The sequence below is a fragment of the Dama dama genome, chromosome 7 (assembly GCF_033118175.1).
Source record: "Dama dama isolate Ldn47 chromosome 7, ASM3311817v1, whole genome shotgun sequence".
In the NCBI taxonomy this organism is placed as follows: domain Eukaryota; kingdom Metazoa; phylum Chordata; class Mammalia; order Artiodactyla; family Cervidae; genus Dama; species Dama dama.
In genome coordinates this window covers 22364312-22384213 of record NC_083687.1, presented here as the reverse complement: position 1 = coordinate 22384213, position 19902 = coordinate 22364312, and the positions used below count along the sequence as shown (strand labels likewise).

At 43.7% G+C, this 19902-nt stretch overlaps 1 protein-coding gene across 5 annotated transcripts in view; it reads left to right on the top strand.

Moving 5' to 3' along the window:
- ADGRF5 (adhesion G protein-coupled receptor F5) overlaps nucleotides 1–19902 on the top strand; it is a 107800-nt gene that overhangs the window by 18510 nt on the left and 69388 nt on the right. For 3 of the 5 annotated variants that reach the window (XM_061146882.1, XM_061146876.1, XM_061146881.1), the window contains exon 1: nucleotides 17134–17399. The exons of 1 other annotated variant lie outside the window; for it this stretch is intronic. The gene's annotated coding sequence lies outside the window, so the exon portion shown is untranslated. Of the gene's footprint in view, nucleotides 1–14587; nucleotides 14625–17133; nucleotides 17400–19902 lie in introns of those variants that run through there. One more of the 5 variants, XM_061146879.1, reaches the window with a different exon arrangement.

Here is a 19902-nt window from a genome sequence, read left to right as displayed (position 1 = left end):
AAGCCAGGCATGCTCTTTCAGCTGGAATGAAGCTCCTTGGGGACAGTTGTGTTTGTAACCACTTATCTGTAGGGTCTGCAATAGTGTCTGGTGTGCAGGTTTTTAACAACATCTGGTGAAGAAATGAATGATGCATGGCTTGGAAGAAGAGGCCTGGCATCTGATTATACACATCTGATACTAGTAAGTTATCCAGAAGTCCACTTTGCCCACTTCTAAATCTTGCTCTGTGAGCAGACAGACGTGATTCACAGTACCCCCATGGGTCCCAATGCTATACATCCAGCAGCACAACCGCAGGGGTCTCAAGGTTCACGCTCCAGGGTCTACAGATGCGAGGGGCACAGGAGGGGCTCACCCCCAGCTAACTACCCCCAGACAGGACAGAAAGGCTTTTGGACATGGGCTGCTCCAGTTCTTCCATTCTCATGGAGTCAGAGGCTCTGAGACCAGGCGTTCCAGACTGGGAGTAAAATGGGGATGAAAATTATTCATCCCTCCCAGAAACATGAGGCTTGGCTGGGTGCGGACCCACCGTCTGGCATGGTGTAAACACTTAGCAGTAGCTGTAAGGATTGTTTCCTGTCTCTGCTCTTGAGAGAGGCATGGGACCTGCGGCAGGGGCTCTGTTTTCTGTGCTGGATCCTTGATCACGGAGAGGGTCAGGGAGAACAGGACAGCCCGTCCCAGAGGAGGCTCCGCCCATCCCCACGCAGAGCTTCCTGCTTCCTTCCTTCAGGGTTAAGTGGAGTGAAGCTGGTTTCCCTTCTGACTTCCGGGTCAGTGCCACATGTATACTTTTTTTTCTCCAGGTGGCCTGGGGATGCTTAGAAGAGTACTGAGAAAGAGACTGTGCCATTCTTCTTTCCTCAGGGTCAGGCTCCAGATGGAGCTGAGATGAGAAGCATGTAGGGGACTCCTGGAAGATGAGCTTCCCTTGGAGAAGATGGGCATTGCCTCAGAGTCTGGGGACTCAAGTGGTCTTCCTTTGCTGGAGAGTCTCCTCCACTTCTGTTTGCTGGTGCCAAGTCCTTTCTCCAGCCCTTTGGGTCTGTATTTCTAATAGCACCACTCCAAGCTAAAACAGAAGAGGCAGGATAGGTGACCATCTAACCCCAAAGTCTCCTGTAGTTGTGAGACAAGTTTACAAGACACTCTGGAATCCAGGGCACAAAGGTGGGTGGTGGGTAGAGGTTCCCCCAGGTGCAGGCAATAAGGTGGTACATGTCTGGGGAGAATTTAAGATCAATAATGAAACAAACTAAAATGATCACTGTGAAGTGGCAATTCCAAACAATGCCAGTGAGAAAATGCTCTTCCTAAAAAATTCTTTTGTTGGTCTAAGTTTTATATAATTACTGTGATCACAGGCAAGTTTCAGTAATAGAATCTAAGCTCCTAGTTACCACATTTGTATTACTTATCTTTTGATGAAAATTGTGTTCTGCGTAGAAGTTAATTCAGAAAACTCTGTCATATACTGGCTCCTGGCACACAGGGACTTCACTACACATGCTGGTTGCAAGAATAAGTTCCTGATGGTTTGGAACTGTCTGAGGTCACTCCAACTGTGTCTGTGTGTGTATTATTCACTCAGTCACGTCCAACTCCTTGCGACCCCGTGGATGGTAGACCACTAGGCTCCCCTGTCCATGGGATTTCCCAGCAAGAATACTGGAGTGGGTTGCAATTTCCTTCTCCAGAGAATCTTTGCATCTCCTGCATTGCAGGCAGATTCTTTATCATCTGAACCACCAGGGAAGCCCCCCCCCAAGTGTCTCTATCCCCCTGCATTTGAACAGTATGCTGCCTTGCATACTGATCTGCCCCTACATTTGAAAAGCAGACTAAAAATAAGCCAAATTAGCATGATAATTGTATACACAAATAAACTGTACAACAATTGCTTCAATTCTGTCATTCTATGGGACTTCACAAATTTTTATTTGTGTTTAAAATTTAAAACAGCAAAGGAGAGTACTACTAGCACAGTGTACTCATTTTGTTTGACAAATACAGATGTTAGCTCACACCAAAATGTTTTACTGAAAATTAATGTTTCCGTGAAAATTTTTTTTCTTTTTTAGTTATCCTAAATCTACAGAATTAATCAAGAAAATAAGGATTATTACTGAAAATAATGTTCCCATATAAAAGAGGGGAAAGTTAATAAAAGATCTGGTCCAGATGTCAAATATACCAGAGGCTTCCACGGTCTAGAATTGTGAGTGCTCATTGCTGCCTTCTTCAATCTGAATTTACAGTGCAGAGGAGCGTGTGTGATAAACGTGTATATGTGCATGTCTGTACCTGTGTGTATGTGTGTATTCATTGGTTTAGGGGTGTTTAGGGAATATACACATGTATTCTCTCTCTTTGTCATTACACAATTCTTGGGAAATTCTATGATGTCAATCATAAAAGGATACTTAAATATTGCTCTTTGTATACATAAATATCCCTGGACAGGCATTTGATGTATAAGGAGATTCTGGCACTTAGGAAGGGACAGTATGGGAGAATTACTGATGAGGTCACCAACCCAAGGGCCAGAGGTCACTGATAAGAGTGCCCTTACTTAGTGAGGGTCTGTGAGTTTAGTCACTCAGTCCTGTCCAACTCTTTGCAATCCCATCCATGGGTAGCCTGCCAGGCTTCTCTCCATGGGGGTTCTCCAGGCAAGAATACTGGAGTGGATAGCCTATCCCATCTCCAGGGGATCTTCCTGACTCAGGAATCAAACTGGGATCTCCTGCATTGCAGGCAGATTCTTTACCAGCTGAGCTACCAGGGAAGAGCTTAGTGAGGGTCTAGCAGGTTCAAATAAAGAGCCCCAGGAGAAGGTATGTATGTGAACATCCCAAAGGATAAAGCACAAAGACCAGATCCTTCTGACCATAAATAAGATGGAAAAGGGAAAAACATTTGAGGAATTCAAGAAAACACTAAAAATATATGTGGTTTTCCCCCCGGTAATGTTCCAGGTCAGACAAGGCAAACGGAAGGGATGGGTCCTGGAATAATCATATAATTGTTAAAAGGTAGCTGTGTTTTGTGTACTATGCATCAACTCTAAAAATAGTTCAGTGGTCCCAAGAGGCTGGTTTTGAATTATAGAGGGTGATGTAGTTAGGAAAGGTCTTGAACTTGGAAACTTGGACTCCTTGTTCTGGCCTAGGTCATGGAGTTGGAGGGGGCTGGGCAACCTCCATGCAGCGCAGCAACCTCTTTCTCATGCTGGATAATTCCCAAGGGCCATAGCAGCCACCATGAACACCTTTCCCTTCATCTCTTAACTCCATCTGTCCCAGAAACTCTCAAGAATTACAGGCTAGAATCCAGGACTAAACTTTGGGTCTGCCAACCTCATCATCAAGCACACTTCTAGGTCGGACAGACTCTCAGAGTTTGCCATCATGGCATGAAATGGAACAGAGGAATTTCCAAAGAGATGGCTTATGCATGACTTCGATTTCAGGAGACAGAGAATTCCCTCAACCTCTGGGTAGGGCGCTCAAAAACCTAATACTTTTCCCAATATTAAAACAAGTAAGTTGCTTTGAACAGGAGCTAGTTTATTGAGTAATATGCGTAATATCTGGTATGTGCCCTTCCATTTTCTTCAAAAGCGATTCACTTCCGGTAAAATAATCAGTGGTGTTCGCTGTCTGATGATGGACTAATCACGCTAATGATGGACTAGCTTGTTTCCCCAAGGCTCAGTTATAAGCCATCTGCACTCCACATCTCTCGGCTTTTAAAAGCACATTCTTCCTGCTCCCCAAGGAGCTGAACTTCAGAAATGTTGATGGATTACCATTTGTGCTTCATTTTCCATCTTCATCACTCTTCCCCCCATTTTATGCTTCTCCTCCTGGAGCTTATTTTAGGCCCCTTCTCGGGGCTGGATTTGAGAGCCATTGTTGTTCACAGACACAGGCATCAGCCCAACCTTTTCCGATTTCTTTCAGAAACAAATGCTGTCATTGTGCCTGACATAATATGTATTCTTGAAAGAGCATTTTAAAAAGAATACATCATGGCTCCGAAGAACTGAGGGGAGGGGAGGCGGAGAGACCCGACTGTTAGATGTGAAGCAGCCTTGGAGCAGGGACACAGAGGGAAGCAAGAGGTGTCCCTGGGGGGCGGCCATCTTACCACAGGGATGGCCTTCACTGGTTGACCAGAAGGTGATGCTGACCTAGTAATGTTATCTTTGTATTGTGGGTCTTGGGAAATTTATTGAGTGTCTCCTATGTGCTGAGGATTTCTAACTCTACCATAAAAGTTATTTTCTCTCTTTGGTTAAGATGGTGGAGTATCTCCTGCCCAACCCCGCCTCCCAGCTGGTCCACATAGGGGGACTCCTGTAGCTTTATAAATGAGTGTGGGATCTTGGTGGGTACAGTGTGTTAGCAGTCAAAACCCCTCCCTGTCTATGCCCTTGAAAATACCGGATTCTCCTGACAGTGTATAATCCTAGTACTTGGAAAGGGATGAACCCATAAAATAAAATCTCCCCTTGATTCATTTAGTGATCAGAAAAGTATTCATTGAATACATACTATCTTCCTTGTCACAGTTACTTATTATTTTGGTACAAATTTTCTTTTTTAAGCCCACCTTCAGATTCGTCATTTTTAACTAATAACTTTTTTTTAAAACTAATAGTTAAAAAGTAGATTTTAAAGGATCAGCTCTCAAGAATTCAATTTTCTTTCTTAAATACATTAAGTTTCATGGACACCACTTGAATAAAATTCAGGGGTGGTGTCCACAAACTTGAAAGAGAAAAAAAATCTTTATTTTTTATTAACGTCTAATTACTATTTAGGATTTCCTTTAATTAGGAACCTAAGTGACAAGCCACAGCCCTATTAATAGTACATATGACTTTGTCATCAAGAGATATCATTACTATTTGCAGACCCTCAAAAATCTAGTTTATTCCCATCTCTTCATAAAGTGTGTGATAGTTACTAAACCTGTCTCATTAAAACTTTTAATTGAATAGATTAAGAAAGAAGCAAATATATTACTGAATCACATTATTTTAATATTTTGATAACTATATTTCAGTACTATTATTTTTCCTTGTAATACTATGTGTTTGTTTTATGCATTTAAAAGCATTATTCTGAGAAGGAATCATAGACTTCACCAGATAGCCAAAAGGGTCTGTGGCACAAATTCTGATTTTGAATCTTATTGTAATAGTCCTTTCAGCCAGGGCCAGGGAGATCCAAGCTCTTTTAGTCTATGTCTAGAGATATCTTTTTCTAAAGATTTTTTTTTTTTTTTTGACATGGACCATTTAAAAAGTATTTAGTGAACTTCTTACAATACTGCTTCTGTTTTATATTTTGTTTTTTTTTTTTTTTTTGCCATGAGACATGTGGGGCCTAAGCTCCCTGAGCAGGGATCGAACCCGCACCCCCTGCATTGGAAGGGCAAGTCCTAATCACTGGACCATCTAGAAATATTTTTATTTTGCCCTCACCCATGAATGTTTTTTTCAAGTGTAGAGCCAGGTGAGGCTACCCTGTAAGGGAACATAGGTGGAAAAGAATGCTGGGACCAGGGATCAGGCTAAATTTAGAGGGTAAATAGAGGAAGAAAGGCCTCCAAGGGGATGGAGAGGAAGGAGAAGAGGGAGGAGGAAGACCCGAAGTCTGGATGCCACAGAAGCCTGAAAAAAATGGGAGGAGGGAACAGCCAACTCTGTCACATGCTGGGTCAAGGATGATAAAAACAGCAAAGGCACCACTGACTGTGGCGACGTGGAAATGATGGTGACTGTCATGAGAGCCACCAGCTCAGCACTAGGGGAGGAAGATGGCTTTGACTGACGTAGAGGTCAGAGAAGAGACGTGGGGAAGTGGAGAGAAACGTTGATGTATTCAACTCTTTGGTCAAGAGTTGCTGTGAAAGGAGCAGAAAAATATTGCAGTCAGTGAGGAAAGAGATGTCAACGCAAGACTTTTTAAGAGAGATTCTAGAGCATGTTTCTGTGCTTCTGGGACTGATCGGTGCTGAGGATGAAAGAGGAAATGGGCCTCAGAGCCAAGAGAAGAAAGAGGCGGGTCTTTGGGAAGAGCAGGTCTGAGTCATCCTCTTACACCAGACAAAGGGGTGATTTTAATGAATAAGCTGTTGGTCAATCCTCAGGCACAGTTAAGAACTGCTCTCTGAAATATTCCCCTCTTTCCATGGTCCTCCACTTCTCTCTAACTCCACTACTCTCTTTAAAAAAAAAATTCATTAAGGTATAGTTGATTTACAGTGTTGGATTTGTTTCAGATATACAGCAAAGGGAATCAGTTGTATGTATGTCCACTCTTTTCAAGACTCTTTTTCCATGTAGGTTATTACAGAGTATTGAGTAAAGTTCCCTGTACTGTGCAGTAGGTTCCTATTGGTTATCTATTTAATGTATAGTAGTATACACATGTCAATCCCCGTCTTTTAGTTTATCCCTCCTCCCTGATCCCATTGCCCTCTTGCTATCTCTGTGAGTGAAAGTTGCTTAGTTGAGTCCAACTCTTGGTGACCCCATGGACTATACATACAGTCCATGGAATTCTCCAGGCCAGAAAACTGGAGTGGGTAGCCTTTCCCTTCTCCAGGGGATCTTCCCAACCCAGGGATCAAACCCAGGTCTCCCGCATTGCAGGTAAATTCTTTACCATCTGAGCCACCAGGTCATTTCCACATTAAAGCCTCATTGATGACTTAAACTAATTCAAGCTTATGTGCAGCTCACTGGAAATGGACAACATGTCCACCATTCAAAGGCATTTGAGTGAGAGCAGAGGTTGTTCCTTTGCTTAAAGCAATTTGTCTCTGAAAATATAAGTTTAAGAATTAGGGGCAGGAGGACATAGGTTTTTTCTGTTGCCTCTCAAATCCTCCCACAGAGGTAATAGTCTATACTGCTAATGTCACCTGGCACCATATTTTTTTAGACCACCATGGTGCCCTTCACTACACTTCTGATTCAGCTATATCCAATATGATAGAAAGAACCATTTAACATTCTTTCTTGAAAGAATATAGGCACTGGAAAAATTGGGATAATTTATTTAGAGCTTTATTTCTGGTACTAGTTAAATTGTGGACCAAGCATCATAAAGAAAAGACTAAAAGATTAACACAAGCTTAACACTGTCTCTGTTTACTTAGAAATCATCACTCTATTTTAAGCATTAGGCATAGGGATCAACCCCTTACCTGTACCTGGAGAATTGTCCCAATTTAGGTGAGAAGAAAAGGTATCTGAGTATCTGGAGAGCATCGGGGCAGGCTCCAGGGCACAATGTTAAGAGTCCTGCCTGGGAAGATGGAAGACCTTGATTCTAAATCTGTCTCTGATACTAATGGGTTCTATGAACTTGGTGAAGCCTCTCAATTCTCTCTAGCATGGTCCCTGGGAAGAATGATCTAGGCCACCTTGGCTCTAAAATCCTTTGATTCTGATTTCTCTCCTATCATGGATGACTCTTCAGTTCATATTTGTCTGGTGGCCTTGGCATCATGGCTCTTCACTCATTGACTTGATACATTTGGAGGTAGTTATTTCTCCAATCAAAGGCAAAACTGGGGTAACCTCTGTTTTGGTGTCAGAGGAAGCGCCAAGGCCCTGAAAATAGTAAAGAGCCCTGGTCTGCATGGGAGGCACCTTAGGGGAACGGAGACTTGCGGCCCCAAACTATGGTCTGCTAGATGTTAGCAGGTTCCCTCACTGCTGCCTGAGGTATGTGAAACCTGCTGATACAGGTTTCTGCATCCAGGACCCACGACAGAAGAGCAGAAGTTACAAGAGGAGTGACCACCCAGTGTTTGTGAGCAAAGGAACTTGCACACTTGAGACCAAACGCAACTTCCTTCAAAACAGCTTCCTTCCCAGACCAAGACCAAAGGGCATACCCATGTCCCCAGACACTCAGCTTGTCTCCACGACCCTCACATGGCAGGGGGAGGAGGAGTCAGTGACAGGTGTGGTCAGTCCGTAACTCTGACATCATACGCATCACGACTGCAGCATGTGGGTGACATATGTCATATCATGGGCATCAGTGAGCACTTTTTGCCACGTGGTATGTCACCTCTAAGAGCTAAAGGTGGAATCTGAGGGCTACACATGGTTTCAGGCCATCGCTGGTAAACCCTCCATAAGAAAAGGTTGAGACAGGTCAACAAAGTTCAAGAGAAGGCTGTTGAGGGCACCTCTATGGAGCTGTGTCCTGAATCTGCCTCCATTCCCCCTCTATCCTGTCTCTCCCTCTTTAAAGAAAAGGCAGGAAAGGTAGTCTTCGCAGTGATCCAAAATAGGGCTTCGCTTCGAGGGTGCTTTGGATTTCTGGCCAAAGCTGGTGCCATCACTGGAGACGTAAGGTGGGTAGAATATGGCTGTCAACTGTATCCAATTGGGCCAAAAGATGGAAAACTTTACAGCAAAACTTTACAGCAAAGCTTCTACAGGAAAGCTACTACAGCAAAATAAGTCTCTGAAAGATATGCACACCAAGAATGCGTAATAAATCTGTCCATTGGTGGAATGGGTCCAGTAAAAGCAAGTGCAAATAAAACCTAAAAGGCCACAGCTGAGCACAAATATGACCAAGTCCAATTAGCAGAGACTCTGCCAAGATATACACACAAAAGATAAGAATTAGCCCATTTGTATACTATAAAACTGCCCAATTATTTGTTGGTTCCTTCCTTGTATAAGGACAAGTCAGTGCCAGAAGGGAATTTTCCTGGCCTCACTATAGCAAATACCAAAAGAGAGCGGACCCTGGGCCACATTGGGTCAAAAGGGTTGCCAACATCTGGTTATGAATTAAAAGGGGAAAAAAAGGCTACTCTGTCAAAATGTGGAAATATATTTTGCAAGTGGAGGCTTCGTGGACTTTTGTATACCCTTCTGCTGGGTATATACTAATATTGTGGCTTTCTTAACTTTGTTTGCATGTTAAACTTTCAAATACACTTCTTCAATGAACCAAATATGCATCTCTGCCCTCAGGAAGCTCGCACAGTAGTGGAGGATTGGAAGGTGGAGACAACCAGTAAAATATTAATAAATAAGTACATTATAGTGTATTAGAGGGCTTCCCAGGTGGCGCTAGTGGTAAAGAACCCACCTGCCAATGCAGAAAACATGAGAGACATGGATTCAATCCCTGGGTTGGGAAGATTCCTTGGAGGAGGGCACAGAAACCCACTCTAGTATTCTTACCTGGAGGATCCCCGTGGACAGAGGAGCCTGGTGGGATATAGTCCATGGTGTCGAGAAGAGTGGGACATGACTGATGTGACTTGGCACACATGCACAGTGTATTAGAAGTGATATATGATATGGAAAAAATTCATCAGGGGAGGGGGTTGGGAGGGCTGAAATGTGACATGTGGTCAGGGAAGCCCTCACTAAGGAAACAGTGTTTGGAGCAAGGTAGGAATGAGGTGAGAGAGACAGGAGGATAGCTGAGCTAAGAGCATCCAGGCAGAGGGAACAGCCAGTGCCAAGACTCTGGGATGGAACATGGTGACTCACAGGGAGGCCAGCAGAGCTGGAGCAACATGGAAAGAAGAAGAGGAATTAAGTGAGACTATAGTTGGGCGGAGCAGGGGGTGCCAGTGGTATAGACCTTACAGGCTACTGAAATGACTTTGCCTTTGACAGTGTGAGATGAGAGCAGCAGACAGCTGAACACAGGCGGACATTACATAGTTTATGTTCTACGAAGACTGTTCTAACTGCAGCCTTACAGAGGCCAATCAGAGGCAATGATAAGCATCCAGTCAAGAAATAATGATGATGGCTAAGCAGAACATGGCATCTGGTCCCATCACTTCATGGGAAATGGATGGGGAAACAGTGGAAACAGTGGCTGACTTTATTTTTTGGGGCTCCAAAATCACTGCAGATGGTGATTGCAGCCATGAAATTAAAAAACGCTTACTCCTTGGAAGGAAAGTTATGACCAACCTAGATAGCATATTAAAAATCAGAGACATTACTTTGCCAACAAAGATCCATCTAGTCAAAGCTATGGTTTTTCCAGTAGTCATGTATGGATGTGAGAGTTGGACTGTGAAGAAAGCTGAGTGCCAAAGAATTGATGCTTTTGAACTGTGGTGTTGGAGAAGATTCTTGAGAGTCCCTTGGACTGCAAGGAAATCCAGCCAGTCCATCCTAAAGGAGATCAGTCCTGGGTGTTCATTGGAAGGACTGATGCTGAAGCTGAAACTCTGATACTTTGGCCACCTCATGCGAAGAGTTGACTCATTGGAAAAGACCCTGATGCTGGGAGGGATTGGGGGCAGGAGGAGAAGGGGACGACAGAGGAGGAGATGGCTGGAAGGCATTACTGACTCAATGGACATGAGTTTGAGTAAACTCTGGGAGTTGGTGATGGACAGGGAGGCCTGGTGTGCTGCGATTCATGGGGTCGCAAAGAGTGGGACACGACTGAGCGACTGAACTGAACTGAACTGAAGCAGAAATAGAGACACAGATGTAGAAAACAAACATAGGGATGCCCAGAGGGGAAGGGAGTGGTGATCTGGGAGTTGGGATTGACACATATACACTATTGATACTATATATAAAATAGACAACTAATGAGAACATGCCACACAGCCCAGGGAACGCTACTTAATGCATTGTGGTGAACTGAATGGGCAGGAAGTCCAAAAGGGCAGGGTTATATGTATGGCTGCTTCTTTTTGCTGTGTAGAAACTAACACAACATTATAAAGCAACTATGCGCCAATAAAAACTAATTTAAAAAAGGGATAATGATGGCTTGATGAGAGTGATAGCGGTGGAAGAGGTAAGAAATGCCCAAACCTGCATGTGTTTTGAAGGTAGAATTCACAGGATTTGATGGCAAATTAAATACAAAGTGTGCAAGGGAGGACTCAAGGATGAGTCTCAGTTTTGGTCTGGGTAACCTGGAAGGATGGAGATGCCTTTTACTGAAATGAGAGAGGCTGTTGGGAAAGGTGGTCTGGTAGGGAAAATCAAGAGTTTTGTTTGGAGATCTTATTGAAGATCCAAGTGAAGATAGCAAGTAGGCAGCTGGATATATGGGTCTGGAGTGCAGGAGCGAGGTCTGTGATCAAGGTAGATATTTGGAAGTCATCAGCACAAAAATTTAAACCTGGGGAATAAGGGTCCACAGAGAGGAGTTCCAAAGACTGAATCATGGGACATGCCAGCATTAAGACGAAAAGCCAGCAATGGAACGAGGTGAAGAACTTTCCTTTTGTTTGCCTTTTGAAGAAATTTTATTGGAGTATAGTTGATTTACAAGGTTGCGTTAGTTTCAGGTGTATGGCAAAGTGATTTGGTTATAGATATACATGTATTCGGAGAAAGCAATGGCACCCCACTCCAGTACTCTTGCCTGGAGAATCCCATGGACTGCGGAGCCTGGTGGGCTACAGTCCAAATGGTCACATAGAGTCAGACACAACTGAGCAACTGAGCATGCACATGCATACACAGTCATTCTTTTTCAGACTCTTTTCTCAAATAGGTTATTATAGAATATTGAGTAGAAGTCCCTGTGCTATACAGTAAGAGCTTGCAGGTTATCTATTTTATATATAGTATTGTATGTATATTAATGACTCCTAATTTATCCCTCCCCCCAACATTTCCCCTTTGGCAACCAAATTTTTGGTTTTGAAATATGAGAGTTTGTTTCTGTTTTGTAAATAAGTTAATTTATACCGTTCTTAAAATTAGATTCCACACATGAGTGATATCATGTATTTGTTTTTCTCTGGCTTACTTCACTTACTATGATAATCTATAGGTCCATCCATGTCGCTGCAGATGGCATTATTTCATTGTTTTTTATGGCTGAGTAGTATTCTGTTGTATATATGTACTATATCTTCTGTATCCATTCATCTGTTGATGGACATTTAGGCTGCTTCCCTGTCTTGGTTATTGTAAATAGTGCTGCTATGAGCAGTGGGGAGCATGTATCTTTTCAAATTATGGTTTTCTTTGGATATATATCCTGAAGTGGGATTGCTGGGTCATAGGGTAGTCCTTTTGATTGCTTTTCTGGATCACCTAGGACATGCCAACACTGAGCGAGGATCTGGGCATACAATACATAAAACAAGGCCCAGCCCTCAAGGCTTTTACAGTCAATGCCTTAAAATGATCATTTGAGTGTAGTGTGGACCTGCAGAAAGACACATACCTGCTAGTTGGGGGTCAGAGAGAAAAAAATACCTGACTCAGCCTGGGAGGAGTGGGAAGGTCTTTGGAAGAAATAACATCTGCTACTTAATTGAAGATTAAAAGTTAGCCAGATGAAGAAGGGGGAAGGGCAAAAGCGTGACACAGCCTGGAATGTTCCGGGAAAGACACGTTTACCTGGTACTTACATTTCTGCCTGAGCAAATAGCTCTGTCTCCAGCGGGGCTAACCCCTGCAGTCCTAAGTGATGCCTCATACTAATACAAATGTCGAGAACACGACTAGTTGAATTAGTTACCCAGGCTGCACCATTGCAGTCAGGCGGAAGTCTGGTTTCGACTTGTCACCAACTCCAGCATCTTAGAACTCAGACAAGGGCTCTTTCCCAGCGAACAGCAGCTGTCGCTGCGACAGGGCAAAGTCTTCCCATCAGCTCTGGCCTCTGGGTTGCAGCCGAGACCATCTGGTGGTTCCATTTTTTTATTGGTCTTTGTTTTCATCGTGAAGAGAGTGCCACGAGCACAGCGTGTTCCTAGCAACACACAGCACAGTGGGTGAGAGAGGAATTGCTCCTCAGGGAGGCACGCGGACAGCCACCTTGACAACGCCCAGGCCGACGTCAGAGTCGACGGCGCCCCACAACCCGAGGCAAACAGGAAGGAGACAGCATTTTTCAAGTGTGAACCCAGGATCTGACTCTGACAGCAGGGTGTTTTTTAAGGCAAGAGGTATCCAAGTCAAGGTCTGTCACATTGTTCCTCTTACTTTATTGAAGGACCATTGCTTTACATGTTGTGTTAGTATCTGCTGCACAACAAAAAGAATCAGTTATTTATATCCATATATCCCCTCCATCTTGGACCTCCCTCCCACCTTCCCCCACCTCCCCATCACCCCTCTAGGTCATCCCAGAGCACTGAGCTGAGCTCCCTGTGTTGTCTAGCAGCTTCCCACTAGCCATCTATTTTACACTTGCTAGTGTATACATGGGGCTTCCCTGGTAGCTCAGCTGGTAAAGAATCCTCCTGCAATGCAGGAAACCCCAGTTCGATTCCTGGCTCGGGAAGATCCCCTAGAGAATGGACAGGCTACCCACTCCAGTATCCTTGGGCTTCCCTGGTGGTTCAGACGGTAAAGAATCTGCCTGCAGTGCAGGAGACCTGGGTTTGATCCCTGGAGGAGGGCGTGGCAACCCACTCCAATATTGTTGCCTGGAGAATCCCCATGGACAGAGCAGCCTGGCGTGCTGAAGTTCATACGGTTGCACCGAGTCCGACACGACTGAAGCGACTATGCAGCGGTGTATATATGTCACTCCTAATCTCCCAGTTCATCACACTCTCTCCTTCCCACCTTGCGTCCACATGTCCGTTACTCTGTGTCTCTATTCCTGCCCTGCAAATAAGCTTGTCTCTATCATTTTTTTTTTTAGATTCCACATACATGTGTTAATATAAAGTACTTCTCTCTTTCTGATTAACTTCACGCTGTATGACAGACTCTAGGTCCCTCCACATCTCTATGAATGACCCTCTTTTCTCATGGTCTTCGAGCTTTCCTCTCCCGGACTGGGTAAACTCTGCTACCAGACATTCAATCCTCCTTTGCAATTACTTTCCAAAGCTCTCAGCCTGCAACATTCTTTTAGTGACACCCCCCACCTTTGTTTTTGGAGTATAATTGCTTTACAATGTTGTGTTAGTTTCTGCTGAACAACTAAGTGGATCAGCTATATGTATACATACATCCCCTTTTTCTCGAACCTTTCTTTCACCACCACCCCAATTCCATCCATCTAGGTCATTACAGAGCACTGAGCTGAGCTCCCTATGCTATACAACTGGTTTTCCTCCTATGTTTTCTTCATTTCTTCCAACACAGCAGGTGTCATTCATCTACACTTAGACTAATCCACTCACGTTACCCCCAAAGGAACCACATCTCATGACAGAGACAAGAAGATATAATTTGGAGGTATCTTCAAAGTGCCAGTCTGTGTGGAACCAGAGGCAAAGCCAGCAGAAAGCAAAGACAGAGGCAGTGCTAATTCCCTCCATGTTATTACAACAAAAATCTCTTTCCTGCAGAAATAATATTGTTGTTGTTGTTCAGTCACTAAGTCATGTTTGACTATTTGTGACCCCATGGAGTGTAGGCTCCTCTGTCCTCCACTATCTTCCAGAGTTTCCTCAAATTCATGTCCATGGAATTGGTGATGCTATAATAACAATAACAATAGCCAACACTTAACACATGCTTATTAAGTGCCAGGCACTTTCATAAGCATTTTTACAGGTGTGGAACTCATTCAATCTTCCCTACAACCCTGAAGTCATTCTTATTATTACTCTGATTTTGCAGATGAGAAAACCAAGGCACGGAAAGATGAAATAACCAAGTAAGTTTCTGAGGAGCTATGAGTGGGCAGATCTGGTGTCCATGTGATTAACCCCAGGTTACTCTGGGTTTTCAAGACCCAAGTGTTTTCTACTACTTATATTTAATATTATAGGTTTTTACTGTAAAAATGAATCTGGAATATCTTTGTCCATTTTATATAGAAAAAGTCAATACCGCAAATGTTTAGCACAAGAAATTTGGAATACAGTAGACCCTTGAACAACATAGGGTTTAAGGGTACCCATCTTTGGACAGCTGAAAATCTGCACATAACTTTACAATCATCACTCTGTATCCTGGTTCCGCATACAAGGAGTCAACCAAGCAACTGTGGATCATGTCATACAGTTGTATGCATTTAGTGAAAAAAATCAGCATGAGAGTAGACCCACGCACATTGTTCAAGGATCAACTGTATTCTAAAATATGATTTAAGCTCTTTGACTCTGTGTGTATGTGTCTTACTATTTTATTTATTTATTGGCCAAGGGTAGTATTTTATTAATTTTTTTATAGAATTATTTTTTAGTTGAAGTATATTTGACTTACTGTGTCATGAGTGTTTTCTATAGAAAGAAAAGATTTAGTTTTCATAGTGATTCACCACTTTACTATAGGTAAGGCAATTAGTACTGGATTAAATAATAAGTCCCTTTATTGTGCCAGGTGACTCAGGGGTAAAGAATCCTCCTGTCAATGATCCCTGGGTTGGGAAGATCCCCTGGAGGAGAAAATAGAAACCTACTCTAATATTCTTGCCTGTGAAATTCCGTAGGTAGAGGTGGGCCACAGTCCATGGGGTCACAAAAGAGTTGGACATGAGCATGCACAGACATTGTGCCAGTGATAGTAAATCCAGAGTGATATACATCCACATCTGGCCACATGTCTAAGCATATCCCAGGGTCCAGCAAGGAGAATGACGTCACTGCACTTTAAACCTATCACAGTGCACCCCTGAGCACATAGCCAGGCCCAGGCTGGCAGCAGAGAGGAGGTGAAGGGTCAGCGATTGGGGGCAACCACCACCATCTCCCATGCTGGTGTGGAATGGGCAGGAGAATACAATTGAGAATCAGTACCAAGAAGTAGAATAATAATGTGGACTTGGCAAAAAAATTCATCTGGGTTCTTCCATAAGAGGTTGCAGAAAAACTCCAACAAAATGTTTGCCAATCCAATATTTTGAAGGTTCATCCTCATTTTGCCAAACACTTCACCCTTGTCCCCAGACTGGATATGACAATTAGTTGCTGACGTGCCTACAGGATGAGAGCTCTGACTGGAAGGGAAGGCCGGCCAGGAGGAAAGGAGACGATGTGGGACAGGGAAGATCTGTGAGCTTGGAGGACTAGAGTCCAGGTCTCCAGTTCTGGAGTTCCTCCTCCTTGCCAGGCTTTTATCAGAACCTTCGCAGCCTCAGCAGTATTATTATTCCACTTTCACCCATAATAAAACTGAGTCTGTGAGGTCTCATAACATCTCCAAGACCACAGAAATGGGAATCAGTGACCCTATGGTTTGACTCCTTGCAGTCTGACTCTGGGGTCCTTGTACTGATACACTGTCCTGACATTAGGAGGGTATCTCTCAATGCAGTCTGGGGATGCCATTTTTACGGGGGCACTTACAATGCAGATTCCTGGGCCCTAGGCCAGGGCCCATTCACCAGGCTTTCTGTGGGCAGGGCTTCAGAGTAGGAAGTTGAAGAGTATTCCACACACAGAGACATTTAAGAACAATGAGGTGACCGTTTGTCACTTCCCATCTGTGTTCTGACCTTGGGCAAGTCACTGTTTCTCCCTGGATCTCAGTTTCCTTGCTTGCAAAATGAGGATAGATAGGTCACTTTCATCTCAAGAACTCTAACTCTAATTCATCTTTATTTTTTACTACAGTATAATTGCTTCATCTAATTCATCTTTAAACCCAACAAATCAACTGCAGCCTGCCTTTTTCCATGTATCTCCTTATCTTTAGACATTAGTGTTAACTGAGACAATAGGTTAAATGTTACAGAATTTGTAATTTGATGCACAAATATTCACAGAGTTTCCCTGGAAAATCTGGAAGAACTACATACCTCTGAATGTGGTGTATTTGAAGGGCAGCCCTCCCTAAAACCCAGGGCTAGGACCAAATGATTTCACTAGGTCTTCCCACTTTCAGGACTTTTAAAATCTCTGATTTCTTGGTACTGCTAGAAATGATGCTCACTGATCATTTTAATTTTCTTTCCACTCTGAAAACACAATCTCATTTAGTGGGCATCTTTCAAAGGTTTAAACCAGGCATCCTACACTGGCCATAAGCTCAACCCCATCTGCGGACTCTCTGGTTTCGTTTTTTGAAGTTTTTTCTCTGAAGAAAGGAAAGCAAGGATTAGGGGCTTTGGCCAAACAAGTCTAGCTACTCAGTGAATAGGTTTCCAGATAAGAAGGATCTGAAGGACTTCCCTTGGGCGTGAGGGAAATAGCACACACCATCTGGGGAAGAGGACCAGGAAATCACTTCTTGTTTTCAAACAGCGGTGAGCCGTCGGGGATGGCTGTGTGAGGCTGGGAGGCTCACAGCAGGGAGGCACCGGTCAGAGAGGAGGCTGAGCTTGGCTCAGAGCTCCCAGTCCTGTCTGAGCCCTTCTCATGAGCCCAGCTTGGCTCTCCCTTCATCGAGCATGAGGCTGCAGGGCGAGTGGCCTCGTAGCAGAGAGCTGGAAGTTTGTTAGACGTCTGATCAGAGCCGGAGCCAGCCTGGGGACGACAGTTCTGGGCAGGTAACAGGCATCTCTCCTACTGGGGTTTGTCTCTCTTGGTAGCAAGACCTCAGGAGCACCTAGGTCACTCTGAGGCTCCTTTTAAGGCACTTTTCAGTTACAATTCTCTTTTCTGTGGCTGTAACTTGTATGTTGCGAGCACAAAGCATGGCTGGCCAGGGGCATTGGGCGTGTGGCTGTTGGTCAAGTTGATGAGATTGTGTTTAGGAAGATGGAGTGTCAGGCAGTGAGCTGGGGTACTTTTAGGATTTCCTCTGTAATAAGAAGAGCTTTCCGTTTTCTTTCTTTTTAATGAGTTTTCCCATCCCTGAGCCAGAAAATATCACAGAGACCAAAGCGTTCGTGAATTGCTTGCTGTGAATTTCCATGCCAGGCAGCCGGGGAGGCTACCCTGCGTGTAGCAGGAGGTGTGCAGATACCCTCTGGTCTTAGGCAGTCTGGAAACGTAAAATGTAGGCTACCGCCTTCCTCCCCCAACTACTGAATGAAACGGGGTTTGCAAGTCACCTCTGGGAAGGAGGGCAGATAAAGCACTGGCATCAAGAGCAGGCAGGCTTGCCTCAAGTGTTCTAGAAAGGAGGAGTTGCCCTATGCTGTGTGGTTTGCTTCAACTGTGTTTTCTCGTACTTTGTAGAAAGCCAGGTCATACCACTTCACCGCAGCTCAGCTTTTCCCTTCGTAAAGAGCTAATGTTTCTGGACTTTCATTTTTGAATGATGAACATAATGCACGGTTATATTCTTACTGTAACAGAATAAGTCTCACAGGTTTTCAAACCCCGCATGCCCCATATGCATTAGTTTCCTTCCCTCCCCCATGTTATCCAATCAATTGTTTGCCACGTATCTTACCAGTTAAGTGACTGATTTTTTTGTCTTCCCACCTCTTAAGGCAAGTCAGGGCACTTAGGAGTACAAGAAATTGTCATTGTCAGATCCATGTATTGGTCTTTTTTTTTTTTTTTTTTTAGATCCATGTATTGGTCTTTAACAATACCTTCCCCTCACTGTAAAGAAAAAATAATACATGGGGAATGTGAGCAGTTATTTTAATATTTAGAAAAGCTTGAAATAGTTTTTTTCATTTTTACCATTGTTATTTATGTGTTGGTTTTGGCTTGGACAATGCATAGTACTTGTACCAACCTCCCAGGGATTAAATTCTAGATTTTTCAACTAGTAGTTTGGACTTCTGTCTTGAAGTCCATCAAAGGTATTCTGTTCTGGAAAATAAAAGAAGATTAACTGAATAGATGGATGGATTTATAGATACATAAATGATAGCTAGCCAGCTAGATTAAGTAGTTGGCTCTAGGGAAATGGGGGGGACAGTGGGAGAGATTCCCTTTCTTAATGAATAATAGATGTATTTAACATGTGGGTTCACTTTCTATTTCTTTTAGCTTTCTGCAAAAAGGTGGCCTTTAATTTTTTCCTTCTGTTCATTATTACGAGACAAGTGAATAAGAAATAAAATACTATGAGCAAATGAGTATGGGTCATGGAAAGAGAATTCGCAATGAAGTTACATGAGCAATGTCAGGTCTAAGAATAATCACAAAATACTTTTCAACTGCTATTAGGCATTTTCTTGCCCTTCCCAAGGTTTCTCTACTCCAAACTAGAGGGCCAGTTGGCCCTGATTTTGGACATTCTCTGGTGCTTTCTTGACCATCTCGTTAAATTTGCTCACGTAGATTCTTTCTCTGGGTATTTTGATGAATCATTTCACCCTACTGCATAGTGCTAGCCCCTGACAGAGACCTCCTTCTCCTTCAACTCACTCATCACAGGTAAAGCAGGTAGCTTGTTCCCATTTTATGAAATACAAAACTGAGAGGCTCAGAGGTTTTGTTGTTTGCTCAGCATCCCTCAGTGAATCTTTGAGGGGCATTAGAATGAGAAGCCCCGATCTCTGCCTTTCCAACCAAGAGGTTGACGACATGAGGGTGAAAATCGTGTAGAGTAGAGAATGAATGTGATTGGCTAGATTCTATCAGTTTTGGAGCAACACGGGTTCCCAGTTGTGCTGGAAGTCTGTAGGTAGATTCAGCTATTGCCTGGTCCAGATTTGAGCACATTCTAACACCTGCCGTTTATTGGCATCACCTTCAGCAACTTAGCAAAAGAAAACGGTTCCCAGACACTTCCCTGGAACAACTGAGTGAGAATCTCTAGGGAAATCTCATGCTGTTTTGCTTGGTTGGTTTTGTTTGTAAATCTCCAAAGTGATTCTTTTATGCAGCGAGGGTTGAGAACCACTGAGTCCAAACCATAAGAGACAAAGTCTAAATAGTGAAGCAGAAGTAATACTGCTTCAGGTTGCCGAGAAGTTGGGGCCAGAAGTGCCAGCAGGGGTGAGCATCCTGTTTTAGGATCCTGGCTGAGGCTGTTTATGAGTGGAACGCCGCCCCCCACCACCGCCCACATCTGCAGGTGAGAATGAGGAGACAACTTCAGCTCCCCAGACATGGCCCTACCTTTTGAGTTTCAACTGAAACAAC